The following is a 20,436-nucleotide window of genomic DNA, read 5'->3' as shown; positions in this document are numbered from 1 at the left end:
CCTAGGGGAATCCAAGATGGGGTGACTTGTGTGGCTGGGACCAGGTTCTGTTACCCAGAATCCTTTCAAACCTCAAAATTTGGCTAAAAAAACACATGTTCCTCACATTTCTGTGGCAGAAAGTTCTGGAATCTGAGAGGAGCCACAAATTTCCTTTCACCCAGCGTTCCCCCACGTCTCCCGATAAAAATGATACCTCACTTGTGTGGGTAGGCCTAGCGCCCGCGACAGGAAACGCCCCAAAGCGCAACGTGGACACAGCCAAATTTTTGAAGGAAAACAAAGGTTTTTTTTGCAAAGTGCCTACCTGTAGATTTTGGCCTGTAGCTCAGCCGCCACCTAGGGAAACCTACCAAATCTGTGCATTTCTGAAAACTAGAGACCTAGGGGAATCCAAGATGGGGTGACTTGTGTGGCTCGGACCAGGTTCTGTTACCCAGAATCCTTTGCAAACCTCAAAATTTGGCTAAAAAAACACCTGTTCCTCACATTTCTGTGGCAGAAAATTCTGGAATCTGAGAGGAGCCACAAATTTTCTTCCACCCGGCGTTCCCCCACGTCTCCCGATAAAAATGATACCTCACTTGTGTGGGTAGGCCTAGCGCCCGCGACAGGAAACGCCCCAAAGCGCAACGTGGACACAGCCAAATTTTTGAAGGAAAACAGAGGTGTTTTTTGCAAAGTGCCTACCTGTAGATTTTGGCCTGTAGCTCAGCCGCCACCTAGGGAAACCTACCAAACCTGTGCATTTCTGAAAACTAGAGACCTAGGGGAATCCAAGATGGGGTGACTTGTGTGGCTAGGACCAGGTTCTGTTACCCAGAATCCTTTGCAAACCTCAAAATTTGGCTAAAAAACACATGTTGCTCACATTTCTGTGGCAGAAAGTTCTGGAATCTGAGAGGAGCCACAAATTTCCTTCCACCCAGCGTTCCCCCACGTCTCCCGATAAAAATGATACCTCACTTGTGTGGGTAGGCCTAGCGCCCGCGACAGGAAACGCCCCAAAGCGCAACGTGGACACAGCCACATTTTTGAAGGAAAACAAAGGTGTTTTTTGCAAAGTGCCTACCTGTAGATTTTGGCCTGTAGCTCAGCCGCCACCTAGGGAAACCTACCAAACCTGTGCATTTCTGAAAACTAGAGACCTAGGGGAATCCAAGATGGGGTGACTTGTGTGGCTCGGACCAGGTTCTGTTACCCAGAATCCATTGCAAACCTTAAAATTTGGCTAAAAAAACGCATGTTCCTCACATTTCTGTGGCATAAAGTTCTGGAATCTGATAGGAGCCACAAATTTCCTTCCACCCAGCGTTCCCCCACGTCTCCCGATAAAAACTGATACCTCACTTGTGTGGGTAGGCCTAGCGCCCGCGACAGGAAACGCCCCAAAGCGCAACGTGGACACAGCCAAATTTTTTAAGGAAAACAGAGGTGTTTTTTGCAAAGTGCCTACCTGTAGATTGTGGCCTGTAGCTCAGCCGCCACCTAGGGAAACCTACCAAAACTGTGCATTTCTGAAAACTAGAGACCTAGGGGAATCCAAGATGGGGTGACTTGTGTGGCTCAGACCAGGTTCTGTTACCCAGAATCCTTTGCAAACCTCAAAATTTGGCTAAAAAAACACATGTTACTCACATTTCTGTGGCAGAAAGTTCTGGAATCTGAAAGGAGCCACAAATTTCCTTCCACCCAGCGTTCCCCCACGTCTCCCGATAAAAATGATACCTCACTTGTGTGGGTAGGCCGAGCGCCCGCGGCAGGAAACGCCCCAAAGCGCAACGTGGACACAGCCAAATTTTTGAAGGAAAACAGAGGTGTTTTTTGCAAAGTGCCTACCTGTAGAGTTTGGCCTGTAGCTCAGCCACAACCTAGGGAAACCTACCAAACCTGTGCATTTCTGAAAACTAGAGACCTAGGGGAATCCAAGATGGGGTGACTTGTGTGGCTCGGACCAGGTTCTGTTACCCAGAATCCATTGCAAACCTCAAAATTTGGCTCAAAAAACACATGTTCCTCACATTTCTGTGGCAGAAAGTTCTGGAATCTGAGAGGAGCCACAAGTTTCCTGCCACCCAGCATTCCCCCACGTCTCCCGCTAGAAATGATACCTCACTTGTGTGGGTAGGCCTAGCGCCCGCGACAGGAAATGCCCCAAAGCGCAACGTGGACACATCCAAATTTTTGAAGGAAAACAGAGGTGTTTTTTGCAAAGTGCCTACCTGTAGATTTTGGCCTGTAGCTCAGCCGCCACCTAGGGAAACCTACCAAACCTGTGCATTTCTGAAAACTAGAGACCTAGGGAAATCCAAGATGGGGTGACTTGTGTGGCTGGGACCAGATTCTGTTACCCAGAATCCTTTGCAAACCTCAAAATTTGGCTAAAAAAACACATGTTCCTCACATTTCTGTGGCAGAAAGTTCTGGAATCTGAGAGGAGCCACAAATTTCCTTCCACCCAGCGTTCCCCCACATCTCCCTATAAAAATGATACCTCACTTGTGTGGGTAGGCCTAGCGCCCGCGACAGGAAACGCCCCAAAGCGCAACGTGGACACAGCCAAATTTTTGAAGGAAAACAGAGGTGTTTTTTGCAAAGTGCCTACCTGTAGATTTTGGCCTGTAGCTCAGCCGCCACCTAGGGAAACCTAACAAACCTGTGCATTTCTGAAAACTAGAGACCTAGGGGAATCCAAGATGGGGTGACTTGTGTGGCTCGCACCAGGTTCTGTTACCCAGAATCCTTTGCAAACCTCAAAATTTGGCTCAAAAAACACATTTTCCTCACATTTCTGTGGCAGAAAGTTCTGGAATCTGAGGGGAGCCACAAATTTCTCTCCACCCAGCGTTCCCCCACGTCTCCCGATAAAAATGATACCTCACCTGTGTGGGTAGGCCTAGCGCCCGCGACAGGAAACGCCCCAAAGCGCAACGTGGACACAGCCAAATTTTTGAAGGAAAACAGAGGTGTTTTTTGCAAAGTGCCTACCTGTAGAGTTTGGCCTGTAGCTCAGCCGCCACCTAGGGAAACCTACCAAACCTGTGCATTTCTGAAAACTAGAGACCTAGGGGAATCCAAGATGGGGTGACTTGTGTGGCTCGGACCAGGTTCTGTTACCCAGAATCCATTGCAAACCTCAAAATTTGGCTAAAAAAACACATGTTCCTCACATTTCTGTGGCAGAAAGTTCTGGAATCTGAGAGGAGCCACAAATTTCCTGCCACCCAGCGTTCCCCCACGTCTCCCGATAGAAATGATACCTCACTTGTGTGGGTAGGCCTAGCGCCCGCGACAGGAAACGCCCCAAAGCGCAACGTGGACACATCCAAATTTTTGAAGGAAAACAGAGGTGTTTTTTGCAAAGTGCCTAATTGTAGATTTTGGCCTGTAGCTCAGCCGCCACCTAGGGAAACCTACCAAACCTGTGCATTTCTGAAAACTAGAGACCTAGGGAAATCCAAGATGGGGTGACTTGTGTGGCTGGGACCAGATTCTGTTACCCAGAATCCTTTGCAAACCTCAAAATTTGGCTAAAAAAACACATGTTCCTCACATTTCTGTGGCAGAAAGTTCTGGAATCTGAGAGGAGCCACAAATTTCCTTCCACCCAGCGTTCCCCCACATCTCCCTATAAAAATGATACCTCACTTGTGTGGGTAGGCCTAGCGCCCGCGACAGGAAACGCCCCAAAGCGCAACGTGGACACAGCCAAATTTTTGAAGGAAAACAGAGGTGTTTTTTGCAAAGTGCCTACCTGTAGATTTTGGCCTGTAGCTCAGCCGCCACCTAGGGAAACCTACCAAACCTGTGCATTTCTGAAAACTAGAGACCTAGGGGAATCCAAGATGGGGTGACTTGTGTGGCTCGGACCAGGTTCTGTTACCCAGAATCCATTGCAAACCTCAAAATTTGGCTAAAAAAACACATGTTCCTCACATTTCTGTGGCAGAAAGTTCTGGAATCTGAGAGGAGCCACAAATTTCCTGCCACCCAGCGTTCCCCCACGTCTCCCGATAGAAATGATACCTCACTTGTGTGGGTAGGCCTAGCGCCCGCGACAGGAAACGCCCCAAAGCGCAACGTGGACACATCCAAATTTTTGAAGGAAAACAGAGGTGTTTTTTGCAAAGTGCCTAATTGTAGATTTTGGCCTGTAGCTCAGCCGCCACCTAGGGAAACCTACCAAACCTGTGCATTTCTGAAAACTAGAGACCTAGGGGAATCCAAGATGGGGTGACCTGTGTGGCTCGGACCAGGTTCTGTTACCCAGAATCCATTGCAAACCTTAAAATTTGGCTAAAAAAACGCATGTTCCTCACATTTCTGTGGCAGAAAGTTCTGGAATCTGAGAGGAGCCACAAATTTCCTTTCACCCAGCGTTCCCCCATGTCTCCCGATAAAAATGATACCTCACTTGTGTGGGTAGGCCTAGCGCCCGCGACAGGAAACGCCCCAAAGCGCAACGTGGACACAGCCAAATTTTTGAAGGAAAACAAAGGTTTTTTTTGCAAAGTGCCTACCTGTAGATTTTGGCCTGTAGCTCAGCCGCCACCTAGGGAAACCTACCAAATCTGTGCATTTCTGAAAACTAGAGACCTAGGGGAATCCAAGATGGGGTGACTTGTGTGGCTCGGACCAGGTTCTGTTAGCCAGAATCCATTGCAAACCTCAAAATTTGGCTAAAAAAACATATGTTCCTCACATTTCTGTGGCAGAAAGTTCTGGAATCTGAGAGGAGCCACAAATTTCCTGCCACCCAGCGTTCCCCCACGTCTCCCGATAGAAATGATACCTCACTTGTGTGGGTAGGCCTAGCGCCCGCGACAGGAAATGCCCCAAAGCGCAACGTGGACACATCCAAATTTTTGAAGGAAAACAGAGGTGTTTTTTGCAAAGTGCCTACCTGTAGATTTTGGCCTGTAGCTCAGCCGCCAACTAGGGAAACCTACCAAACCTGTGCATTTCTGAAAACTAGAGACCTAGGGGAATCCAAGATGGGGTGACTTGTGTGGCTCGGACCAGGTTCTGTTACCCAGAATCCTTTGCAAACCTCAAAATTTGGCTAAAAAAACACATGTTCCTCACATTTCTGTGGCAGAAAGTTGTGGAATCTGAGAGGAGCCACAAATTTCCTTCCACCCAGCGTTCCCCCACGTCTCCCGATAAAAACTGATACCTCACTTGTGTGGGTAGGCCTAGCGCCCGCGACAGGAAACGCCCCAAAGCGCAACGTGGACACAGCCAAATTTTTGAAGGAAAACAGAGGTGTTTTTTGCAATGTGCCTACCTGTAGAGTTTGGCCTGTAGCTCAGCCACAACCTAGGGAAACCTACCAAACCTGTGCATTTCTGAAAACTAGAGACCTAGGGGAATCCAAGATGGGGTGACTTGTGTGGCTCGGACCAGGTTCTGTTACCCAGAATCCATTGCAAACCTCAAAATTTGGCTCAAAAAACACATGTTCCTCACATTTCTGTGGCAGAAAGTTCTGGAATCTGAGAGGAGCCACAAATTTCCTGCCACCCAGCGTTCCCCCACGTCTCCCGATAGAAATGATACCTCAATTGTGTGGGTAGGCCTAGCGCCCGCGACAGGAAATGCCCCAAAGCGCAACGTGGACACATCCAAATTTTTGAAGGAAAACAGAGGTGTTTTTTGCAAAGTGCCTACCTGTAGATTTTGGCCTGTAGCTCAGCCGCCAACTAGGGAAACCTACCAAACCTGTGCATTTCTGAAAACTAGAGACCTAGGGGAATCCAAGATGGGGTGACTTGTGTGGCTCGGACCAGGTTCTGTTACCCAGAATCCTTTGCAAACCTCAAAATTTGGCTAAAAAAACACATGTTCCTCACATTTCTGTGGCAGAAAGTTCTGGAATCTGAGAGGAGCCACAAATTTCCTTCCACCCAGAGTTCCCCCAAGTCTCCCGATAAAAATGATACCTCACTTGTGTGGGTAGGCCTAGCGCCCGCGACAGGAAACGCCCCAAAGCGCAACGTGGACACAGCCAAATTTTTTAAGGTAAACAGACGTGTTTTTTGCAAAGTGCCTACCTGTAGAGTTTGGCCTGTAGCTCAGCCGCCACCTAGGGAAACCTACCAAACCTGTGCATTTCTGAAAACTAGAGTCCTAGGGGAATCCAAGATGGGGTGACTTGTGTGGCTCGGACCAGGTTCTGTTACCCAGAATCCATTGCAAACCTTAAAATTTGGCTAAAAAAACGCATGTTCCTCACATTTCTGTGGCATAAAGTTCTGGAATCTGAGAGGAGCCACAAATTTCCTTCCACCCAGCGTTCCCCCACGTCTCCCGATAAAAACTGATACCTCACTTGTGTGGGTAGGCCTAGCGCCCGCGACAGGAAACGCCCCAAAGCGCAACGTGGACACAGCCAAATTTTTTAAGGAAAACAGAGGTGTTTTTTGCAAAGTGCCTACCTGTAGATTGTGGCCTGTAGCTCAGCCGCCACCTAGGGAAACCTACCAAAACTGTGCATTTCTGAAAACTAGAGACCTAGGGGAATCCAAGATGGGGTGACTTGTGTGGCTCAGACCAGGTTCTGTTACCCAGAATCCTTTGCAAACCTCAAAATTTGGCTACAAAAACACATGTTACTCACATTTCTGTGGCAGAAAGTTCTGGAATCTGAAAGGAGCCACAAATTTCCTTCCACCCAGCGTTCCCCCACGTCTCCCGATAAAAATGATACCTCACTTGTGTGGGTAGGCCGAGCGCCCGCGGCAGGAAACGCCCCAAAGCGCAACGTGGACACAGCCAAATTTTTGGAGGAAAACAGAGGTGTTTTTTGCAAAGTGCCTACCTGTAGAGTTTGGCCTGTAGCTCAGCCACAACCTAGGGAAACCTACCAAACCTGTGCATTTCTGAAAACTAGAGACCTAGGGGAATCCAAGATGGGGTGACTTGTGTGGCTCGGACCAGGTTCTGTTACCCAGAATCCATTGCAAACCTCAAAATTTGGCTCAAAAAACACATGTTCCTCACATTTCTGTGGCAGAAAGTTCTGGAATCTGAGAGGAGCCACAAGTTTCCTGCCACCCAGCATTCCCCCACGTCTCCCGCTAGAAATTATACCTCACTTGTGTGGGTAGGCCTAGCGCCCGCGACAGGAAATGCCCCAAAGCGCAACGTGGGCACATCCAAATTTTTGAAGGAAAACAGAGGTGTTTTTTGCAAAGTGCCTACCTGTAGATTTTGGCCTGTAGCTCAGCCGCCACCTAGGGAAACCTACCAAACCTGTGCATTTCTGAAAACTAGAGACCTAGGGAAATCCAAGATGGGGTGACTTGTGTGGCTGGGACCAGGTTCTGTTACCCAGAATCCTTTGCAAACCTCAAAATTTGGCTAAAAAAACACATGTTCCTCACATTTCTGTGGCAGAAAGTTCTGGAATCTGAGAGGAGCCACAAATTTCCTTCCACCCAGCGTTCCCCCACATCTCCCTATAAAAATGATACCTCACTTGTGTGGGTAGGCCTAGCGCCCGCGACAGGAAACGCCCCAAAGCGCAACGTGGACACAGCCAAATTTTTGAAGGAAAACAGAGGTGTTTTTTGCAAAGTGCCTACCTGTAGATTTTGGCCTGTAGCTCAGCCGCCACCTAGGGAAACCTAACAAACCTGTGCATTTCTGAAAACTAGAGACCTAGGGGAATCCAAGATGGGGTGACTTGTGTGGCTCGCACCAGGTTCTGTTACCCAGAATCCTTTGCAAACCTCAAAATTTGGCTCAAAAAACACATGTTCCTCACATTTCTGTGGTAGAAAGTTCTGGAATCTGAGGAGAGCCACAAATTTCTCTCCACCCAGCGTTCCCCCACGTCTCCCGATAAAAATGATACCTCACCTGTGTGGGTAGGCCTAGCGCCCGCGACAGGAAACGCCCCAAAGCGCAACGTGGACACAGCCAAATTTTTGAAGGAAAACAGAGGTGTTTTTTGCAAAGTGCCTACCTGTAGAGTTTGGCCTGTAGCTCAGCCGCCACCTAGGGAAACCTACCAAACCTGTGCATTTCTGAAAACTAGAGACCTAGGGGAATCCAAGATGGGGTGACTTGTGTGGCTCGGACCAGGTTCTGTTACCCAGAATCCATTGCAAACCTCAAAATTTGGCTAAAAAAACACATGTTCCTCACATTTCTGTGGCAGAAAGTTCTGGAATCTGAGAGGAGCCACAAATTTCCTGCCACCCAGCGTTCCCCCACGTCTCCCGATAGAAATGATACCTCACTTGTGTGGGTAGGCCTAGCGCCCGCGACAGGAAACGCCCCAAAGCGCAACGTGGACACATCCAAATTTTTGAAGGAAAACAGAGGTGTTTTTTGCAAAGTGCCTAATTGTAGATTTTGGCCTGTAGGTCAGCCGCCACCTAGGGAAACCTACCAAACCTGTGCATTTCTGAAAACTAGAGACCTAGGGGAATCCAAGATGGGGTGACTTGTGTGGCTGGGACCAGGTTCTGTTACCCAGAATCCTTTCAAACCTCAAAATTTGGCTAAAAAAACACATGTTCCTCACATTTCTGTGGCAGAAAGTTCTGGAATCTGAGAGGAGCCACAAATTTCCTTTCACCCAGCGTTCCCCCACGTCTCCCGATAAAAATGATACCTCACTTGTGTGGGTAGGCCTAGCGCCCGCGACAGGAAACGCCCCAAAGCGCAACGTGGACACAGCCAAATTTTTGAAGGAAAACAAAGGTTTTTTTTGCAAAGTGCCTACCTGTAGATTTTGGCCTGTAGCTCAGCCGCCACCTAGGGAAACCTACCAAATCTGTGCATTTCTGAAAACTAGAGACCTAGGGGAATCCAAGATGGGGTGACTTGTGTGGCTCGGACCAGGTTCTGTTACCCAGAATCCTTTGCAAACCTCAAAATTTGGCTAAAAAAACACCTGTTCCTCACATTTCTGTGGCAGAAAATTCTGGAATCTGAGAGGAGCCACAAATTTTCTTCCACCCGGCGTTCCCCCACGTCTCCCGATAAAAATGATACCTCACTTGTGTGGGTAGGCCTAGCGCCCGCGACAGGAAACGCCCCAAAGCGCAACGTGGACACAGCCAAATTTTTGAAGGAAAACAGAGGTGTTTTTTGCAAAGTGCCTACCTGTAGATTTTGGCCTTTAGCTCAGCCGCCACCTAGGGAAACCTACCAAACCTGTGCATTTCTGAAAACTAGAGACCTAGGGGAATCCAAGATGGGGTGACTTGTGTGGCTAGGACCAGGTTCTGTTACCCAGAATCCTTTGCAAACCTCAAAATTTGGCTAAAAAACACATGTTGCTCACATTTCTGTGGCAGAAAGTTCTGGAATCTGAGAGGAGCCACAAATTTCCTTCCACCCAGCGTTCCCCCACGTCTCCCGATAAAAATGATACCTCACTTGTGTGGGTAGGCCTAGCGCCCGCGACAGGAAACGCCCCAAAGCGCAACGTGGACACAGCCACATTTTTGAAGGAAAACAAAGGTGTTTTTTGCAAAGTGCCTACCTGTAGATTTTGGCCTGTAGCTCAGCCGCCACCTAGGGAAACCTACCAAACCTGTGCATTTCTGAAAACTAGAGACCTAGGGGAATCCAAGATGGGGTGACTTGTGTGGCTCGGACCAGGTTCTGTTACCCAGAATCCATTGCAAACCTTAAAATTTGGCTAAAAAAACGCATGTTCCTCACATTTCTGTGGCATAAAGTTCTGGAATCTGATAGGAGCCACAAATTTCCTTCCACCCAGCGTTCCCCCACGTCTCCCGATAAAAACTGATACCTCACTTGTGTGGGTAGGCCTAGCGCCCGCGACAGGAAACGCCCCAAAGCGCAACGTGGACACAGCCAAATTTTTTAAGGAAAACAGAGGTGTTTTTTGCAAAGTGCCTACCTGTAGATTGTGGCCTGTAGCTCAGCCGCCACCTAGGGAAACCTACCAAAACTGTGCATTTCTGAAAACTAGAGACCTAGGGGAATCCAAGATGGGGTGACTTGTGTGGCTCAGACCAGGTTCTGTTACCCAGAATCCTTTGCAAACCTCAAAATTTGGCTAAAAAAACACATGTTACTCACATTTCTGTGGCAGAAAGTTCTGGAATCTGAAAGGAGCCACAAATTTCCTTCCACCCAGCGTTCCCCCACGTCTCCCGATAAAAATGATACCTCACTTGTGTGGGTAGGCCGAGCGCCCGCGGCAGGAAACGCCCCAAAGCGCAACGTGGACACAGCCAAATTTTTGAAGGAAAACAGAGGTGTTTTTTGCAAAGTGCCTACCTGTAGAGTTTGGCCTGTAGCTCAGCCACAACCTAGGGAAACCTACCAAACCTGTGCATTTCTGAAAACTAGAGACCTAGGGGAATCCAAGATGGGGTGACTTGTGTGGCTCGGACCAGGTTCTGTTACCCAGAATCCATTGCAAACCTCAAAATTTGGCTCAAAAAACACATGTTCCTCACATTTCTGTGGCAGAAAGTTCTGGAATCTGAGAGGAGCCACAAGTTTCCTGCCACCCAGCATTCCCCCACGTCTCCCGCTAGAAATGATACCTCACTTGTGTGGGTAGGCCTAGCGCCCGCGACAGGAAATGCCCCAAAGCGCAACGTGGACACATCCAAATTTTTGAAGGAAAACAGAGGTGTTTTTTGCAAAGTGCCTACCTGTAGATTTTGGCCTGTAGCTCAGCCGCCACCTAGGGAAACCTACCAAACCTGTGCATTTCTGAAAACTAGAGACCTAGGGAAATCCAAGATGGGGTGACTTGTGTGGCTGGGACCAGATTCTGTTACCCAGAATCCTTTGCAAACCTCAAAATTTGGCTAAAAAAACACATGTTCCTCACATTTCTGTGGCAGAAAGTTCTGGAATCTGAGAGGAGCCACAAATTTCCTTCCACCCAGCGTTCCCCCACATCTCCCTATAAAAATGATACCTCACTTGTGTGGGTAGGCCTAGCGCCCGCGACAGGAAACGCCCCAAAGCGCAACGTGGACACAGCCAAATTTTTGAAGGAAAACAGAGGTGTTTTTTGCAAAGTGCCTACCTGTAGATTTTGGCCTGTAGCTCAGCCGCCACCTAGGGAAACCTAACAAACCTGTGCATTTCTGAAAACTAGAGACCTAGGGGAATCCAAGATGGGGTGACTTGTGTGGCTCGCACCAGGTTCTGTTACCCAGAATCCTTTGCAAACCTCAAAATTTGGCTCAAAAAACACATTTTCCTCACATTTCTGTGGCAGAAAGTTCTGGAATCTGAGGGGAGCCACAAATTTCTCTCCACCCAGCGTTCCCCCACGTCTCCCGATAAAAATGATACCTCACCTGTGTGGGTAGGCCTAGCGCCCGCGACAGGAAACGCCCCAAAGCGCAACGTGGACACAGCCAAATTTTTGAAGGAAAACAGAGGTGTTTTTTGCAAAGTGCCTACCTGTAGAGTTTGGCCTGTAGCTCAGCCGCCACCTAGGGAAACCTACCAAACCTGTGCATTTCTGAAAACTAGAGACCTAGGGGAATCCAAGATGGGGTGACTTGTGTGGCTCGGACCAGGTTCTGTTACCCAGAATCCATTGCAAACCTCAAAATTTGGCTAAAAAAACACATGTTCCTCACATTTCTGTGGCAGAAAGTTCTGGAATCTGAGAGGAGCCACAAATTTCCTGCCACCCAGCGTTCCCCCACGTCTCCCGATAGAAATGATACCTCACTTGTGTGGGTAGGCCTAGCGCCCGCGACAGGAAACGCCCCAAAGCGCAACGTGGACACATCCAAATTTTTGAAGGAAAACAGAGGTGTTTTTTGCAAAGTGCCTAATTGTAGATTTTGGCCTGTAGCTCAGCCGCCACCTAGGGAAACCTACCAAACCTGTGCATTTCTGAAAACTAGAGACCTAGGGAAATCCAAGATGGGGTGACTTGTGTGGCTGGGACCAGATTCTGTTACCCAGAATCCTTTGCAAACCTCAAAATTTGGCTAAAAAAACACATGTTCCTCACATTTCTGTGGCAGAAAGTTCTGGAATCTGAGAGGAGCCACAAATTTCCTTCCACCCAGCGTTCCCCCACATCTCCCTATAAAAATGATACCTCACTTGTGTGGGTAGGCCTAGCGCCCGCGACAGGAAACGCCCCAAAGCGCAACGTGGACACAGCCAAATTTTTGAAGGAAAACAGAGGTGTTTTTTGCAAAGTGCCTACCTGTAGATTTTGGCCTGTAGCTCAGCCGCCACCTAGGGAAACCTACCAAACCTGTGCATTTCTGAAAACTAGAGACCTAGGGGAATCCAAGATGGGGTGACTTGTGTGGCTCGGACCAGGTTCTGTTACCCAGAATCCATTGCAAACCTCAAAATTTGGCTAAAAAAACACATGTTCCTCACATTTCTGTGGCAGAAAGTTCTGGAATCTGAGAGGAGCCACAAATTTCCTGCCACCCAGCGTTCCCCCACGTCTCCCGATAGAAATGATACCTCACTTGTGTGGGTAGGCCTAGCGCCCGCGACAGGAAACGCCCCAAAGCGCAACGTGGACACATCCAAATTTTTGAAGGAAAACAGAGGTGTTTTTTGCAAAGTGCCTAATTGTAGATTTTGGCCTGTAGCTCAGCCGCCACCTAGGGAAACCTACCAAACCTGTGCATTTCTGAAAACTAGAGACCTAGGGGAATCCAAGATGGGGTGACCTGTGTGGCTCGGACCAGGTTCTGTTACCCAGAATCCATTGCAAACCTTAAAATTTGGCTAAAAAAACGCATGTTCCTCACATTTCTGTGGCAGAAAGTTCTGGAATCTGAGAGGAGCCACAAATTTCCTTTCACCCAGCGTTCCCCCATGTCTCCCGATAAAAATGATACCTCACTTGTGTGGGTAGGCCTAGCGCCCGCGACAGGAAACGCCCCAAAGCGCAACGTGGACACAGCCAAATTTTTGAAGGAAAACAAAGGTTTTTTTTGCAAAGTGCCTACCTGTAGATTTTGGCCTGTAGCTCAGCCGCCACCTAGGGAAACCTACCAAATCTGTGCATTTCTGAAAACTAGAGACCTAGGGGAATCCAAGATGGGGTGACTTGTGTGGTTCGGACCAGGTTCTGTTACCCAGAATCCTTTGCAAACCTCAAAATTTGGCTAAAAAAACACCTGTTCCTCACATTTCTGTGGCAGAAAGTTCTGGAATCTGAGAGGAGCCACAAATTTCCTTCCACCCGGCGTTCCCCCACGTCTCCCGATAAAAATGATACCTCACTTGTGTGGGTAGGCCTAGCGCCCGCGACAGGAAACGCCCCAAAGCGCAACGTGGACACAGCCAAATTTTTGAAGGAAAACAGAGGTGTTTTTTGCAAAGTGCCTACCTGTAGATTTTGGCCTGTAGCTCAGCCGCCACCTAGGGAAACCTACCAAACCTGTGCATTTCTGAAAACTAGAGACCTAGGGGAATCCAAGATGGGGTGACTTGTGTGGCTCGGACCAGGTTCTGTTACCCAGAATCCATTGCAAACCTCAAAATTTGGCTAAAAAAACACTTGTTCCTCACATTTCTGTGGCAGAAAGTTCTGGAATCTGAGAGGAGCCACAAATTTCCTGCCACCCAGCGTTCCCCCACGTCTCCCGATAGAAATGATACCTCACTTGTGTGGGTAGGCCTAGCGCCCGCGACAGGAAATGCCCCAAAGCGCAACGTGGACACATCCAAATTTTTGAAGGAAAACAGAGGTTTTTTTTGCAAAGTGCCTACCTGTAGATTTTGGCCTGTAGCTCAGCCGACACGTAGGGAAACCTACCAAACCTGTGCATTTCTGAAAACTAGAGACCTAGGGAAATCCAAGATGGGGTGACTTGTGTGGCTAGGACCAGGTTCTGTTACCCAGAATCCTTTGCAAACCTCAAAATTTGGCTAAAAAACACATGTTGCTCACATTTCTGTGGCAGAAAGTTCTGGAATCTGAGAGGAGCCACAAATTTCCTTCCACCCAGCGTTCCCCCACGTCTCCCGATAAAAATGATACCTCACTTGTGTGGGTAGGCCTAGCGCCCGCGACAGGAAACGCCCCAAAGCGCAACGTGGACACAGCCACATTTTTGAAGGAAAACAAAGGTGTTTTTTGCAAAGTGCCTACCTGTAGATTTTGGCCTGTAGCTCAGCCGCCACCTAGGGAAACCTACCAAACCTGTGCATTTCTGAAAACTAGAGACCTAGGGGAATCCAAGATGGGGTGACTTGTGTGGCTCGGACCAGGTTCTGTTACCCAGAATCCTTTGCAAACCTCAAAATTTGGCTAAAAAAACACATGTTCCTCACATTTCTGTGGCAGAAAGTTCTGGAATCTGAGAGGAGCCTCAAATTTCCTTCCACCCAGCGTTCCCCCAAGTCTCCCGATAAAAATGATACCTCACTTGTGTGGGTAGGCCTAGCGCCCGCAACAGGAAACGCCCCAAACCGCAACGTGGACACAGCTACATTTTTTAAGGAAAACAGACGTGTTTTTTGCAAAGTGCCTACCTGTAGAGTTTGGCCTGTAGCTCAGCCGCCACCTAGGGAAACCTACCAAACCTGTGCATTTCTGAAAACTAGAGACCTAGGGGAATCCAAGATGGGGTGACCTGTGTGGCTCGGACCAGGTTCTGTTACCCAGAATCCATTGCAAACCTTAAAATTTGGCTAAAAAAACGCATGTTCCTCACATTTCTGTGGCATAAAGTTCTGGAGTCTGAGAGGAGCCACAAATTTCCTTCCACCCAGCGTTCCCCCACGTCTCCCGATAAAAATGATACCTCACTTGTGTGGGTAGGCCTAGCGCCCGCGACAGGAAACGCCCCAAAGCGCAACGTGGACACAGCCAAATTATTGAAGGAAAACAGAGGTGTTTTTTGCAAAGTGCCTACCTGTAGATTTTGGCCTGTAGCTCAGCCGCCACCTAGGGAAACCTACCAAAACTGTGCATTTCTGAAAACTAGAGACCTAGGGGAATCCACGATGGGGTGACTTGTGTGGCTCAGACCAGGTTCTGTTACCCAGAATCCTTTGCAAACCTCAAAATTTGGCCAAAAAAACACATGTTACTCACATTTCTGTGGCAGAAAGTTCTGGAATCTGAAAGGAGCCACAAATTTCCTTCCACCCAGCGTTCCCCCACGTCTCCCGATAAAAATGATACCTCACTTGTGTGGGTAGGCCTAGCGCCCGCGACAGGAAACGCCCCAAAGCGCAACGTGGACACAGCCAAATTTTTGAAGGAAAACAGAGGTGTTTTTTGCAAAGTGCCTACCTGTAGAGTTTGGCCTATAGCTCAGCCGCAACCTAGGGAAACCTACCAAACCTGTGCATTTCTGAAAACTAGAGACCTACGGGAATCCACGATGGTGTGACTTGTGTGGCTCGGACCAGGTTCTGTTACCCAGAATCCATTGCAAACCTCAAAATTTGGCTAAAAAAACACATGTTCCTCACATTTCTGTGGCAGAAAGTTCTGGAATCTGAGAGGAGCCACAAATTTCCTGCCACCCAGCGTTCCCCCACGTCTCCCGATAGAAATTATACCTCACTTGTGTGGGTAGGCCTAGCGCCCGCGACAGGAAATGCCCCAAAGCGCAACGTGGACACATCCACATTTTTGAAGGAAAACAGAGGTGTTTTTTGCAAAGTGCCTACCTGTAGATTTTGGCCTGTAGCTCAGCCGCCACCTAGGGAAACCTACCAAACCTGTGCATTTCTGAAAACTAGAGACCTAGGGAAATCCAAGATGGGGTGACTTGTGTGGCTGGGACCAGGTTCTGTTACCCAGAATCCTTTGCAAACCTCAAAATTTGGCTAAAAAAACACATGTTCCTCACATTTCTGTGGCAGAAAGTTCTGGAATCTGAGAGGAGCCACAAATTTCCTTCCACCCAGCGTTCCCCCACATCTCCCGATAAAAATGATACCTCACTTGTGTGGGTAGGCCTAGCGCCCGCGACAGGAAACGCCCCAAAGCGCAACGTGGACACAGCCAAATTTTTGAAGGAAAACAGAGGTGTTTTTTGCAAAGTGCCTACCTGTAGATTTTGGCCTGTAGCTCAGCCGCCACCTATGGAAACCTACCAAACCTGTGCATTTCTGAAAACTAGAGACCGAGGGGAATCCAAGATGGGGTGACTTGTGTGGCTCGGACCAGGTTCTGTTACCCAGAATCCTTTGCAAACCTCAAAATTTGGCTAAAAAAACACATGTTCCTCACATTTCTGTGGCAGAAAGTTCTGGAATCTGAGGGGAGCCACAAATTTCCTTCCACCCAGCGTTCCCCCACGTCTCCCGATAAAAATGATACCTCACCTGTGTGGGTAGGCCTAGCGCCCGCGACAGGGAACGCCCCAAAGCGCAACGTGGACACAGCCAAATTTTTGAAGGAAAACAGAGGTGTTTTTTGCAAAGTGCCTACCTGTAGAGTTTGGCCTGTAGCTCAGCCGCCACCTAGGGAAACCTACCAAACCTGTGCATTTCTGAAAACTAGAGACCTAGGGGAATCCAAGATGGGGTGACTTGTGTGGCTCGGACCAGGTTCTGTTACCCAGAATCCATTGCAAACCTCAAAATTTGGCTAAAAAAACACATGTTCCTCACATTTCTGTGGCAGAAAGTTCTGGAATCTGAGAGGAGCCACAAATTTCCTGCCACCCAGCGTTCCCCCACGTCTCCCGATAGAAATGATACCTCACTTGTGTGGGTAGGCCTAGCGCCCGCGACAGGAAACGCCCCAAAGCGCAACGTGGACACATCCAAATTTTTGAAGGAAAACAGAGGTGTTTTTTGCAAAGTGCCTACCTGTAGATTTTGGCCTGTAGCTCAGCCGCCACCTAGGGAAACCTACCAAACCTGTGCATTTCTGAAAACTAGAGACCTAGGGGAATCCAAGATGGGGTGACTTGTGTGGCTCGGACCAGGTTCTGTTAGCCAGAATCCATTGCAAACCTCAAAATTTGGCTAAAAAAAACACATGTTCCTCACATTTCTGTGGCAGAAAGTTCTGGAATCTGAGAGGAGCCACAAATTTCCTGCCACCCAGCGTTCCCACACGTCTCCCGATAGAAATGATACCTCACTTGTGTGGGTAGGCCTAGCGCCCGCGACAGGAAATGCACCAAAGCGCAACGTGGACACATCCAAATTTTTGAAGGAAAACAGAGGTGTTTTTTGCAAAGTGCCTACCTGTAGATTTTGGCCTGTAGCTCAGCCGACACCTAGGGAAACCTACCAAACCTGTGCATTTCTGAAAACTAGAGACCTAGGGGAATCCAAGATGGGGTGACTTGTGTGGCTCGGACCAGGTTCTGTTAGCCAGAATCCATTGCAAACCTCAAAATTTGGCTAAAAAAACACATGTTCCTCACATTTCTGTGGCAGAAAGTTCTGGAATCTGAGAGGAGCCACAAATTTCCTGCCACCCAGCGTTCCCCCACGTCTCCCGATAGAAATGATACCTCACTTGAGTGGGTAGGCCTAGCGCCCGCGACAGAAAATGCCCCAAAGCGCAACGTGGACACATCCAAATTTTTGAAGGAAAACAGAGGTGTTTTTTGCAAAGTGCCTACCTGTAGATTTTGGCCTGTAGCTCAGCCGACACCTAGGGAAACCTACCAAACCTGTGCATTTCTGAAAACTAGAGACCTAGGGGAATCCAAGATGGGGTGACTTGTGTGGCTCGGACCAGGTTCTGTTACCCAGAATCCATTGCAAACCTCAAAATTTGGCTAAAAAAACACATGTTCCTCACATTTCTGTGGCAGAAAGTTCTGGAATCTGAGAGGAGCCACTAATTTCCTGCCACCCAGCGTTCCCCCACGTCTCCCGATAGAAATGATACCTCACTTGTGTGGGTAGGCCTAGCGCCCGCGACAGGAAACGCCCCAAAGGCAACGTGGACACATCCAAATTTTTGAAGGAAAACAGAGGTGTTTTTTGCAAAGTGCCTACCTATAGATTTTGGCCTGTAGCTCAGCCGCCACCTAGGGAAACCTACCAAACCTGTGCATTTCTGAAAACTAGAGACCTAGGGGAATCCAAGATGGGGTGACTTGTGTGGCTCGGACCAGGTTCTGTTAGCCAGAATCCATTGCAAACCTCAAAATTTGGCTAAAAAAACACATGTTCCTCACATTTCTGTGGCAGAAAGTTCTGGAATCTGAGAGGAGCCACAAATTTCCTGCCACCCAGCGTTCCCCCACGTCTCCCGATAGAAATGATACCTCACTTGTGTGGGTAGGCCTAGCGCCCGCGACAGGAAATGCCCCAAAGCGCAACGTGGACACATCCAAATTTTTGAAGGAAAACAGAGGTGTTTTTTGCAAAGTGCCTACCTGTATATTTTGGCCTGTAGCTCAGCCGCCACCTAGGGAAACCTACCAAACCTGTGCATTTCTGAAAACTAGAGACCTAGGGGAATCCAAGATGGGGTGACTTGTGTGGCTCGGACCAGGTTCTGTTACCCAGAATCCTTTGCAAAACTCAAAATTTGGCTAAAAAAACACATGTTCCTCACATTTCTGTGGCAGAAAGTTCTGGAATCTGAGAGGAGCCACAAATTTCCTTCCTCCCAGCGTTCCCCAAGTCTCCCGATAAAAATGATACCTCACTTGTGTGGGTAGGCCTAGCGCCCGCGACAGGAAACGCCCCAAAGCGCAACGTGGACACAGCAACATTTTTTAAGGAAAACAGACGTGTTTTTTGCAAAGTGCCTACCTGTAGAGTTTGGCCTGTAGCTCAGCCGCCACCTAGGGAAACCTACCAAACCTGTGCATTTCTGAAAACTAGAGACCTAGGGGAATCCAAGATGGGGTGACCTGTGTGGCTCGGACCAGGTTCTGTTACCCAGAATCCATTGCAAACCTTAAAATTTGGCTAAAAAAACGCATGTTCCTCACATTTCTGTGGCATAAAGTTCTGGAGTCTGAGAGGAGCCACAAATTTCCTTCCACCCAGCGTTCCCCCACGTCTCCCGATAAAAATGATACCTCACTTGTGTGGGTAGGCCTAGCGCCCGCGACAGGAAACGCCCCAAAGCGCAACGTGGACACAGCCAAATTATTGAAGGAAAACAGAGGTGTTTTTTGCAAAGTGCCTACCTGTAGATTTTGGCCTGTAGATCAGCCGCCACCTAGGGAAACCTACCAAAACTGTGCATTTCTGAAAACTAGAGACCTAGGGGAATCCACGATGGGGTGACTTGTGTGGCTCAGACCAGGTTCTGTTACCCAGAATCCTTTGCAAACCTCAAAATTTGGCTAAAAAAACACATGTTACTCACATTTCTGTGGCAGAAAGTTCTGGAATCTGAAAGGAGCCACAAATTTCCTTCCACCCAGCGTTCCCCCACGTCTCCCGATAAAAATGATACCTCACTTGTGTGGGTAGGCCTAGCGCCCGCGACAGGAAACGCCCCAAAGCGCAACGTGGACACAGCCAAATTTTTGAAGGAAAACAGAGGTGTTTTTTGCAAAGTGCCTACCTGTAGAGTTTGGCCTATAGCTCAGCCGCAACCTAGGGAAACCTACCAAACCTGTGCAATTCTGAAAACTAGAGACCTAGGGGAATCCAAGATGGGTTGACTTGTGTGGCTCGGACCAGGTTCTGTTACCCAGAATCCATTGCAAACCTCAAAATTTGGCTAAAAAAACACATGTTCCTCACATTTCTGTGGCAGAAAGTTCTGGAATCTGAGAGGAGCCACAAATTTCCTGCCACCCAGCGTTCCCCCACGTCTCCCGATAGAAATTATACCTCACTTGTGTGGGTAGGCCTAGCGCCCGCGACAGGAAATGCCCCAAAGCGCAACGTGGACACATCCACATTTTTGAAGGAAAACAGAGGTGTTTTTTGCAAAGTGCCTACCTGTAGATTTTGGCCTGTAGCTCAGCCGCCACCTAGGGAAACCTACCAAACCTGTGCATTTCTGAAAACTAGAGACCTAGGGAAATCCAAGATGGGGTGACTTGTGTGGCTGGGACCAGGTTCTGTTACCCAGAATCCTTTGCAAACCTCAAAATTTGGCAAAAAAAACACATGTTCCTCACATTTCTGTGGCAGAAAGTTCTGGAATCTGAGAGAAGCCACAAATTTCCTTCCACCCAGCGTTCCCCTACATCTCCCGATAAAAATGATACCTCACTTGTGTGGGTAGGCCTGGCGCCCGCGACAGGAAACGCCCCAAAGCGCAACGTGGACACAGCCAAATTTTTGAAGGAAAACAGAGGTGTTTTTTGCAAAGTGCCTACCTGTAGATTTTGGCCTGTAGCTCAGCCGCCACTTAGGGAAACCTACCAAACCTGTGCATTTCTGAAAACTAGAGACCGAGGGGAATCCAAGATGGGGTGACTTGTGTGGCTCGGACCAGGTTCTGTTACCCAGAATCCATTGCAAACCTCAAAATTTGGCTAAAAAAACACATGTTCCTCACATTTCTGTGGCAGAAAGTTCTGGAATCTGAGA

The sequence above is a fragment of the Pleurodeles waltl genome, chromosome 5 (genome assembly GCF_031143425.1).
Source record: "Pleurodeles waltl isolate 20211129_DDA chromosome 5, aPleWal1.hap1.20221129, whole genome shotgun sequence".
NCBI lineage: Eukaryota > Metazoa > Chordata > Amphibia > Caudata > Salamandridae > Pleurodeles > Pleurodeles waltl.
The sequence above is the reverse complement of the archived record's forward strand: the minus strand, read 5'-3'. Positions refer to the sequence as shown.